Here is a 12317-nt window from a genome sequence, read left to right as displayed (position 1 = left end):
CCCTTCCCTTCCCTTCCCTTCCCTCCCCTCCCCTCCCCTCCCCTCCCCTCCCCTAATTACACTTTTGAAAAGATGCATCCTAATTGATGACAATAGCAAAGGAATTGGTAGATTGTAGGCTGTGAACTCACAAATGTGTCTTCCCAAACATTTGAGAGCTGACAGATAAAATGATCATAAAGGATGCAATATACATGAAATTAAACATGTCCACATAAAAAGTCAAGAGAAATAATTCCAATGTAAAAATAAAACTTGTTTTAAACTGAAAAAAATCAAAATATTTTATGATTGTAATTTACTGAAGTATTGAAGTGTTATGTGGAGTGAAAGTATTTTGAATTTCATCTCATATGATGTTCACAGATCAGTCTGTAGTCCTTTTGACATCAGTGCCTTCTGTCTGTCGGATATTACATGGTAGGTAACCTAACAAAAAAACTCATTCATTCGTATGTCATATTGATAACCTCTCTTCTACGGCAGTTACAGAGGGCATGCTGAGTAGAGCAAAGCTTGATATTTGTCTACATTCGGTCTTTAGGCCATAGGTGTTAGTCTTCTGATTTTAATGCTGACAGATACCACATAAAAGCTGCTTTTTCATTCACTGACTTGCTAATTTCCTCCCAGCTCATGCCCAAAGCCTTTTATAAGTATTTTAAAGGTGTCCAACCCAAATTCCTGTGGACCTGTCTCATGGACTAGCTCTCAACAGGATAAGAAAGGAAAAGGCTGTATAGATTGTAAGTATTCCTTTTGACATCCCATGACGCATCTCTTTTATGAGCAACTTTCATCATCCAAAGGCACTTTCTTCTGTAACAGAGTAATTATTCATCCCTATTAAGCAACTCAAACTGTGTTAAGACATTCTAAATTTGGCTAGAAACTAGCTTCTGAATTTGCTTTAGTTTGTGTATATGTTACTGGTGTCGCCCATAGGTTCAAAAGCTACTGACCTTTGAAAAAAGCCACACTCAGATTCTATTAATCCAAAGCAGTAGATTCACTTCTTTCATATGTATTCCTCCAGTTTCTAGAATACTGAACAGAACTAAATCTTGCAGCATCAAGAAATGTTTGACCTCCAGGAAACAGTTTTTCACATTTGTAAAGCTTGGATTTAAATTAAAAGCTAAAACTTTATTAACATTATTGTTTACTTAGCTCACAGATGGGTTTTTAGTCTAACAATTAATGCAAAATACCTTTATTTGTTAATTGCCTGCTGATTTAAATAAATGCAGATTGTTCTGTAACTTATTATATATGCTAATGTTGAAACTTTCAGAAATATATGCATGGTTGTGAAAAGCCTAGAAAATTCAATTTTGTGGAGCAGTTGCTTGGAATCTCTAACCTTTATTGGTACAAGGTAGATGTTACCTCATTTCTTTCCAGGTTCTTGCATAAGAACTAGGTCTCATTCTCTCTTCTGCTCTCACTTATTTGGCTTCCAGAAACACAGGGTGATAAATTCATTTCCCTCCCAATTCACTGAATCAAAAAAGAGTTTCATGTTAAACTACACTGTAATAAAATCTAGAGGTCCCAAATTAAAGTCTTAATTTCTGGGAGGTACAAGCAGTTTTATAAGAGAACAATAATAAAAAAAAAAAACAGAACTGGAAGGGAGAATGGAGAGTTCTCCAGCTGTGAAGCAGAATGATGTCTCCATAGACCATTTGTAGCAGATTTAAGAACAAAACTTTACCTTTTCTTTTTAAGCACTTACAGTGAAAGGGTCTCTACAACCTCTGAGCTGATCTATTTCAGTATTTAATTCTCTCTACTGTTAGATTTTTTTCAGTTTATCAAACTAATTTTTTTTTTTTTGTAATTAGGAATTAAGCCAAACTATATGTTCCTATCTTCCCCAATAGGGAATATCCAAGTCTTTCAATATGCCATATTTTCTAGAGGTCTTTTTTCCCATCTAGCTCTTCTTTGGACTCTCCTCAGCTTTTCTAGATTTTTTAGGGAACATGATGCCAGAAATAGTCATATTTCTGGACCAGCTGCCACTTAACTGGTGCCAAGCAGACTGGTAGTTCTGCAGATGTCCTTATTAACCAATCAATTGTCGATATGTTCAGTTTTTGACAGGCAGTCTTGGTGGGATGTGGTAGTGGTGTTAATCTCATATTTGCTTCCCCATCCTCCACCCCCATACTACTGTTTCCTAACTGGACTACTTTTTATCAGAGAATTTAGAGAATTTATTTTTCCTTCCTAAACTTTCTCTTTCTCTTTCTCTTTCTCTTTCTCTTTTTTTCTCTCTCTCTCTCTTTCTCGCTCTCTTTCTCTTTCTCTCTCTCTCTCTCTCTCTTTCTCTTTCTCTTTCTCTTTCTCTTTGTTTCAGTTTTGGCTTGGCAGAGGCTCAGGGGTGTTATCACTAATATAAAAAAAAAAAGTACAAAATTTAAATTTTAATTTACTCTTCAAAGTGTTGAAAACCCTTCTTCCTCAATACAGTAGAAATATTTGAAAGTTATATTCTGTCCTTATTTGTGATAATTACCATTTGTCAGAGAGCTACTAATAACTGCTCTGTAAGTAATCTCTTCCCCACTCCCCCTCAGTCTGGATATTTAGGTAGGTTAGTTTATAATCCTTTTTCTCACTTCCTAAAATTGGGGAAATTCAGTAACCCACACAAATTTTGAAAAATAATTGCTAGTGAGGTAGAGGTTACTCTAGCTGATTTCTTCTGCATTCTACTGTGAATTCTATTAAGCTTGGTACCACTTATCCTTTGTATTCTTTCCTTTGTTGTTTTCCTAAACTCCTCTGATTTTGTATTGCTTTATAAATGCAATTTCCTTTTGGGAGGAAGGCTTAAATACACAATTAATGATGTTTGGTTTTTTTTTCTGTGTCATTCATGAATTGCTTTTTAGACTATCAGAGATCTATTCAACTACATTTTATAAGAATACATAATAAATAGTATGATCATTCAACGTGATAACAAGCAATGGTTTGTAAAATCATTCCCAGTAATGACTGTTTCTCCTCTTTTTTTTTTCATATCTGTCCTTTTTGTGTCTTCAAGTAGCTTCCAAATAGCTTTTCAAAATAAGGTATAAGTGAAAATTTTGATTCTTGAATAAACCACAGGAATAGCTACACTATAAAAGCAGAAACTTTCATCTAAAATTGGGTCTTTTTCTTATCTCTCAGCTTTACATATAAACCTAGAGGCTTTTAGGACTCTCGCTGTATCTTCAGCTTCATAACACTGATGTCTTTGTCTGGGTGATGATAACACAAATGCATCTGGCTTTAACTTCATAATGGGAAAAGTGATCAAGTTGGATAACTTGTTGTTTGGAATGCTCTCTCTTTTGTGTTGGTCCATTGAAGGAAATGGCCAGCTTTCCACCGCACAGCAGAAGAACAAAGAGGATAATCGTTACGCTCAAAAATTCTAATGGATAGATATTAACCTTTTTTTTTCTGGGCTCAGCTAGCCTGCTGACAGCCTGAGTAAATTATTTCATTAGTCCCAAATATTTCAAAATAATATTACTTCTTTTCTCTTCTTACTTCTTCATTCTTTATTATTACTTGTTTTATTTTATTGTGGTTTTTTTTGCTTTGACTTTTTTTTAAAATTTATTAACTGAATCTACCTCTATAGGTTAAATAATTTGATTTTTTTCACAGAAAGAATGTATAAGCTTATGAAGTTTATGAAGACTGGTAGAAGTAGGAAATATTTAGGAAACTATACCTTTTCTTCAGAAATACAGGAGTGAGACTTTCTACGAAACATTCTCATTAAGAAAGTAACACTAATGTATTTCATATCACCTAACTTTACTGTTAAGATTACTATAATTTCAAGTGGGGTTTAAGTGATCTTGACTTCACAAGGAAAGCAACCTTATTTAGTTTATTACCTTTTAGCTAGAACTCCCTAGCTGTGAGAGCTATAGTCATATACAACAGGATAAAATGAGGTTGCATGCACTGGTAATGTGGTGTGGATTTTTAGAAGACAGATTTCATGCTTTTATCTTGTTGTCAGGCACTTTGGATTAGATCCTAACAGGGACTTTGGGGACACAAGCCAAGGATTGCCAAATTTAACCTCAGAATGCATCTGACTCCAGGGTAAGACCCAGAACTCTGAGTGAAAAGTCTAGGTTTTTTAATGTGTAACTGTACAAAGGATTAGGCATTTCAGAAAAAAGTCTAGGTTTTTTAATGTGTTTCTGTACAAAGGATTAGGCATTTCAGAATAAGAGCCAAACCACATTTAAAAAAAAAAAAAAAAAAAAAAAAAGGTTTATAGGTAGAGTGAATTAAAAGCTTGTTTCAACTGGTTAAGATGGAAATGCTTGGATTTATTCTCTATACCTTTGGTTGTAATCACTCCTACGTTTCAAAAAAAAGATATCTCATGATGCTGTTTAGACAAAACAAGATTCTTCTAGCCCAGCGGAGGCAGACTTCTTTTGACATCTTCTGCAAGTAGTCTTAACATCTTACACGAAATGTACAAGCAACCATAGGACAAGCATGTGGAATCCAGGGTTTGTTTCATTTTGTGGAAAGTGGAACAAATGCACTGGGAAGGCCATAAAATCCTTGACTGTAAAGTATCCTGTAGTTTGGATTCAGTCTGCCCTATAGACTAGGGTCTCTCCTTGACTTCCTAGGAGGTGTTACTGACTCCTTTCATGAAGAAGATAAAATGGGTCTTCCAGGTGAGCACTGAGCTATGGGATGATTCTTCCACTATTCCCACTGCGGGGGGGGCCAGGTGGGTGAATGTGGTCATGAATATATACATTAGTAAGCATGCTACTTTGAAGAGGAGATTGAGACCTATGGTGTGAATAGTTAGTGTGTAGACGTGGTAAATTGGATGATGAGAAAATCTATAGGTATTACTGTTGGCAGTAAGAATAAACCAGAGGAGATGACACTGTGTTTTGTGAAGAGAAAAAGTTAAAGATATAGACAGAGAAAAAACACTGTTCATACAAAAAATCTGAGTGACCTTGGTAGCAAACATGCAGGTTGAAAGAACTGTCTAATTGTCATGATTTATGAACTGAATAAGTTATTGAATTTCAGAATTTTCTGGGTATAAAATATATGCCAAAAATGCTGATTTGAAACTCATAAATGTACAGTATGAACCACAAGGAACATGGAGCAGAACTATTCAAAGGCATCATTTCCGTGGTAGCGGTAATTGTAGCAAGCATTAAATTAGTCTTCTGAATGTTGCTTTGCGTGCAACATTGTTGCATTTGTGATACATTTTGGAGCCACATAAATACCTACTTGCCTGCGACAGCCTGCCAAATTGTAGTAGCCTCATTTGACATCAAGAAAAACCCAACATAGAAATGTACCCCCTGCATAAAAAGCAAAATAATCTGCAGGACTAGGGCTGCTCTGGGGCAAATCTCTCTCTCTGATCTTAATGAGCTAAACAGCACTCCTCTGTAGGGTATCTTCCGTATGGAGTATTTGGAAACAAACAAATTTTAGGTGAATACTTATATTCCATCCAGCTGTGAAACGTGAAAGAAACCTCTAGTAAACTGAGAATCTGTTTGAGGTTTAGGCTATAAATACCCCATAAAACTATATGATAGCTTCAAAGTTCCCAACAATTTTTGCTGTAGTTTTATCTAATCAGGTTGGTCTCTTAGGTTAACAATTGGACTTGATGATCTTAAGGGTCTTTTCCAACCTAAATGATTCTATGATTCTCTGATCATTTGGACAATACCATAATAAGCAAGTGAACTACATTTAAACTTAACAGTAGTGTATAATAGCTTCACTCTTGGGATTGAGTCATAATGAAGCTATTACTAGAAAATCTATTTGTTTGAAGGCAAGAAGGCCAATGGCATCCTGGCCTGTATCAGGAATAGTGTGGCCAGCAGGAGTAGGGAAGTGATGGTGCTTGAAAAGATGCCATCAATTTCCTTCCTTTTCTATATAAGAGCTCTTCAGAGAAAGTAACCTCATTTACATTTTCTAATTGAATTATTAAAAAAGTCCCCACAGGACTGAAGAAAATAAGTTTCATCAGTGCATACACTAACCTGCATAAAAGAGAATATATTTGAGAAAATCAAACATTTTAACACATAACAAAATAAAGGAGAGCTGCATTTCTAAAGTGCTCTTGAAGATAAGATACCAGAAGTGAAAAGAATGCATTCATGTTTTATGCAACATCTGTAAGAAAGAAAAAGGTTTTCCTACAAAAATAATACCATCAAACAAAGTTTGAATTCTTTCTTTTCCCCTCCTTAAAGATGGTATCCAATTTACAGTTGGAAAAGCTCTTTAGGATCAACAACATCAAAATGCTGGGGAGTCAGAACAGACAGGCACTAGGATCTTGTGAGATTAAAACCAAGTAAAGTTCACAACTGCACAATCTGGGTAATAATGAATCACTTTTGCTGAGACAAATTACACCTTTATTTGATTTTGTATATGTTGAAAAATGTTCTAACTGTAGCTCCACGAGTTCACCAGCCTCTGCAGATTACTGTTATTAAATAAGATTTCATTATTCATAATGGTAATTGTATGTTGCAATAGTACCTACAGTATTAAAGTGTTTTCCAGTCCAGGAAAAAGACGTGCTTCTTGTCCAGAAAGCTTATTAAATAGCAAAATAAGCAGGCAGAACAGTGTGACAGGAACAGGGGGAAAAAAAGAGTAAATGCAAAAAATGTGGTGATAATTGCTCTCCCAGGCCCTTCCAGGGCTTTGTCGTACAGTATTCTATCTGGAAAGAAAGAAAGAAAGAAACACAAAAAAGAAAAAAAAAGTCAAATGGCTCTCTTTTCTTTCCACAACTTAGCCGGGGTCACTGACACTGAATTGTACTAAAGAATCGTTGCTGACAGGAATTATATTCTTGTGGCTGATGTGTATTTTCAAGATTATTGTTTCAATAAAAACAGGAATAAGAACTGGAGATTTGATTTTCTGTGAAGAAGAAATTATGTTAGTTATGCATATTGTGATAAAGGGCTGAATGTATTGTCATGATATTTGACGGATGAAGAAACCCAGGAAAGCACTTGTGTATCACTTTGTTGGCTGATAAATATTTATAAGACAAGAGTGGAACACTACGTTGCATTTTATTTCTCTTTTTTTGTATTATGACACAGAGAAGATTTGATATCTAACGTATGCCACCTATTAAGCTAAGTGTGTAAGAGCCATGATAAAGTGATTCAGTTCATCGGTAGACACTGCATTACATCCTACTAGCTGTTACAGAGGGGAATAAACTAGTTTGCTTCTGTTAGACTGAGCTGTCACATCAGTTCTCTCTGCTGTCTTATCAACAGGGAAGAGCGGCAAAATTCTCTGGTTTTCAAGGTGAACTTTCCCTCCTTTCACCCGAAAGAGGGAAATCTGATTCACTGAAATTGAAACACTTAGTAATCTGATTATATTTTTTCCAAGGGGTAATCCAATTAATTTTAAATAAAACTAACAGTTTCAATCTTCATTTTTTCCACATGGATCTTTTTGGGAGTGCATGAAGTTTTTCAGATGCTAGCTACAGTATTTCTGTTCTGCCATTTCTTGGTTATAAAGGCAGTCATGAGTAAATCCCAAAGACTGCACAGCTATATACATATATGTTTTCTTAGATGTTGAATTTTCCTTAGATTAGCTTTTTCTGTAATGTTGAAATTTATGCTTCTGCTTTTTTTCCCCCCAGAAGGCACGGTAGTCTAGAAAACCAAATCGAGCAGAAAGGCCTTTAAAATAAGCCATCACAGAAAAACTTGTAGCCCAAAGTCTTTGAGTGAGTAACAGAAAAAACAGATTCTCAGGTCTGTTTTCCTGGTTTGAAACAGGACTTTTTGTCTTCACTCTCCTGTGTTTCTCCATTGTAAGTAAGTTTCTTTGCACAAAATAATTAAACAGTTGTTGATCCAAAACAGAATAAATCCAAAAGTGGAGCATGAAGCCATCACAGAAAAACTTGTAGCCCAAAGTCTTTGAGTGAGTAACAGAAAAAACAGATTCTCAGGTCTGTTTTCCTGGTTTGAAACAGGACTTTTTGTCTTCACTCTCCTGTGTTTCTCCATTGTAAGTAAGTTTCTTTGCACAAAATAATTAAACAGTTGTTGATCCAAAACAGAATAAATCCAAAAGTGGAGCATGACACTTGAGACATCCGAACCCTGAAAAGTACCAGTTTATTTTCTCCAGATGAAGTTCTTGGTTTAAAATGGATGCATTAAACTTCATTAAACTTAATTTTCAAAGTAGATTAAACAATAGTTGCAAATCTCGTACTACGATTCCTCCTGTCTAGCACCGCTGGATCAACACATATACTTGCTCTCTTAGTCATTGGACATGATTGGAGGCATGTAGTTATACAGTAAAACCAACCATAGTACAGCTAAGTCCAACTCAAGAACCATGGTTACTTAGTTCTTAATGAGTACACCTACATATTGGTCTAATAAGAAATTTAAAGGTCATTTTGTTGTGTTTTTTTTTTTTTTTTTAATTCTGTTTAAGTCACCTATGAATACAATTTCTTAGTATTTGTGGATAATACTTTTTTTTTTTTTCATTGATGTTACAACTTTAGTTCACGTAATACTATTTGCTTGGGAGTATATGAAGGACCAGATAAGATTTTTTTTTTTTATGGAGAAACCATGATGAAAAATTCAAGAAAGCTTTAATTTGTGTGCCTATCATTTGTTGACCCCTCCATGACTATTGTATTTAGCAAGGAATATATTTCTGGCTGAATAGAAATGCAAGTTTTTACCACAATTCTCTGCTGACTGCTTCAGACCTAAAGGGTGCCAGCGAACATTTTTAGTCAATCTGCAAAACAACTTTGATAAAAATATAGGTTTCTTTAAAATAAATCATTGAAAACCATGCAAATAGTCCCCTTTAAATTACACATAGTGATCAGATAGCCACGATGAAATCAGAGACTCGATTTATTTTTTGACTCTAGGCGCTAGTTAGACTTGCACCTACCTGTTTGTAAAGCTCTCTTGCTTTACTGTGTGTGCACAGCAAGCATGCATATACATATATACACAGAGAAGGCCAGAGAAAAATTACATCTTAACTTAAATGGTGGGAAGTGAAAGGTACTAGAATGGAAAGAATATTCCAGATGTTTTCATTGTTGAACCTAATTTAGTGTTGCATTATTGTATCATTCTATAATCTCACAAGTGCATGTCATGTTTCAGCAGGGGGAAGGAGAATAATCACGCTGTAAATGGGGCTTTACAGGGGAACCCTGACTGAACAGCAGAAGGCTGCTCCTGCCGTTTGTGTATTCTGCAGCAGGGTTGATCAGCTTTTATATGTAAATTAAGGGTATAGAGGGAGAACTGTTCTGCAGTCCTATGAGAAATAGTGGTGAATGAACTCAAATGATTGAGAGTTGGTGCTAGGACATCTTTGTGTTGCCCGCTTTGAAAGATGTGTATGCATGAAGGGCAGAATAACCTAGGTAAAGCTGGACCGTGGTTGTACAGAACAACTGTAAGACTAGAGAGGGAAAGAATTTATACTGATCTTTGGAAAAACACATGTAAAACAAGTCTCTCTAGAGAGCAGTACCATTTCATATTAGCAGCTGGCAGGGAGTGAGGTAGTGTGAGTAGCATGAGTAAAGTGCCCCCCCCCATATGTTGGAAAGGAAAGAAAGGAAAAGAAAGCAGACTACAATATTTGGCTGTAGCCAGGAGCTGTCAGAGGAGAGATCAAGGCCTGGTTAATCTAGCCAAAGGAAGCACAGAGAAAAAGTGTTTTATTTCTCCACTGGGATTCACAACCTAGAACCCTGACATAAACGTAAGAGCTTGTTGCAAAAGAAAACATCTTTCTTGCTGAAAAATTGTTTGTTTTGAAGGACTTCATATCAAATGATGTTTATAGTTGATTTGGTTTACGACAAATAAATTTAGCTGGGGGAGAATCTTGTTGCTTAGAAAAAAAAAAAAACATAAGAAACATGGATTTAACTCAGAATACAAAATGAAAAATTATCCAAAAAGCCTGATTTGAAATCAAAGTCTATTACAAATTCAGTGGGTTATCACAGTCCCTGAACAGAAGAGACTATGACTGAACAAGAAAATCAGATTCTAATTAGAGACAAACGATTAAACTACAACAATTCAAATGAAGCTTGAGAGCCGCAAACATTTTGCTTTCAAGAAAACTGGAGTATAGCTGTATCAGAGCAACTAGTGACCTGAAGATGTTTAAAGATACTGTACATTATACATGGATTAACTATAATCAGTGTCCTGGGCACTGGAACTGCCTCATAAATGTGTTCTATTAGTTCAGCTGCAGCATTGTGTAGGTCAAGAATAAATGCTTACCAGAAAAATTGGTTTACTCTCGTAACACCATCACTGCTGGTAATTCAAGGAACATATCTGAGAGTGCAAGGATATCAATGTTACTTTACTATCTATATTATGTGTTTGATAATTTGATTGTAGATTTTTCTAAACTGAGTGCTACCCAGATATTACTGTTGTTAATTTTGGAAGCTTATTGTTGGGTTTTTGTGGGTTTTTTAATGTTCTAGCTAGTGCTAGGTGGAGCGGGAGAATACTAGTGAAATTTTTCTTAAGCAAGTGGTAGGCCTTAATTCACTAAATAAAAGAATTTACGGTTCTACTGGATGAATTAGAAAGATGGGCTTTAAAAATTATTGTCTTTAAGAAAACAGTTGCTCTCTTCCTCCTACGTCCTCCTCACCATTGCCTCAATCTGTTCAAAATACCTTTGCACTTGATTCAAGTTTATCTGTGAATTAATCCACAGGATTTATACATTATTTCTTTAAAGATGTGTTCTAAATGTGGCAGAAAACTGTTTAGAAATTAAGATTTTGTAATTAAGGCACCATAATTTATGTTGCTCTAGAGAAAAGGATCCTGTCCATGCTTGTGACTCATTTTAACAAAGGATTCTTAGATGGTCACTTAAACAAGACTTTCAGGTCAGTACTTTTGTGCCAGGCACAGATAATGCAACCAGGCATCCAGAAAATATGATCCTGGGGGCCTGACGTGCAAAACTGAAGAGCACTTAGAGATAAACTTTAGTTAAATGTACTCTGAGCATATATATGTGAGGTTTATACCCTGCTGAATTAGACTTATTCTTAATTTATTTATCTCAAGCTAAGCATCTGCTGAAATATGCCTTAATCAATGTGATTTAAGGTGTGCTTGAGGGTTTCCCTGAAGATTATTTTTAATTCTTAATTTCTATTTTAATCCCTTTCCATTTATGATTTGGTGGCAGAGCACCTCTGCCTGAAGAATGAAAAGGACTAGCAATCAAATAGCAGTTCCTTCGTTGGCTTAGTTTATATTCATATATATACAATTTTAAGTGCATATAATGGAATTGATATACTTACAATATATGAACCAGCTAGTAGTTGCTCTTGAAGGCATAATGAATTATACAGGAGCTTAAAAGGCCTGAAAGTCCATTGCAGTTGTATTAACATGCAAGTTTCCAAGCACGTCTGGTCTAGTGCAGGAAGAAAACAAACAAACGCCAAAAAGAAGAAAACCCAGGCCACTTATCTCTAGAGAACAGATTATGCTAAGACACTGTTTTTCTATATAAAACTGCTTCTTCAAGGGGAAACAAAATGAATGCTAGCCTTGCAACAACTGCACCAGGCCACACACAGAAGCAAAAGAAATGGGGCCCGTGGAGCCACCTTGGACTTTTCTGCTTGTGTTCCAAGGAGAATAAACAGTGGCGAAAAGGGAGTGGAGTTACTTAGTTTTAAGATAAGTGAATTCTCTTTCTCAAAGTATTTTCAAACCTGAGATTTTTTTTTCACTAGCTCAGAAAAAGAGAAACACTAGAGAGAGCAATGACAACTTGCTGAAATTGAACTGAAGAAGATAAGAGAGAGCTAGTTTTCAGAGTGAAGATGAGAGAGAAATAAACCAGAAGCCTAAATGCAATCCTGGGAATGACAATAATTCAAGAGAAATGCGGCAGTAAAGAGAAATTTGAAAGAAGGCAGTTCTACATTCAGATTTAGAAAGACTAAATCTCAGATGCCAGCAGGATTCGAGACACGATACCTCAGATTCACAAAGACTAGAGTTCAAGGAAAGGTTTGGGACTCTACACAGGATTTTCCAGTTGAAATTCTACAAATCTGCAAGGCCCAAAATAGAGAGGAGGGGAATATGAAGAATCAAAAGCAATTTGCGATGCTGAAACCATACTAAACCAATCAACTATAGTGGCGGCATGGGGGG

This window comes from Aptenodytes forsteri, unplaced genomic scaffold (assembly GCF_000699145.1).
Source record: "Aptenodytes forsteri isolate BGI_AS27 unplaced genomic scaffold, ASM69914v1 Scaffold13, whole genome shotgun sequence".
Lineage (NCBI taxonomy): Eukaryota > Metazoa > Chordata > Aves > Sphenisciformes > Spheniscidae > Aptenodytes > Aptenodytes forsteri.
Note: the sequence above shows the minus strand (reverse complement) of the source record.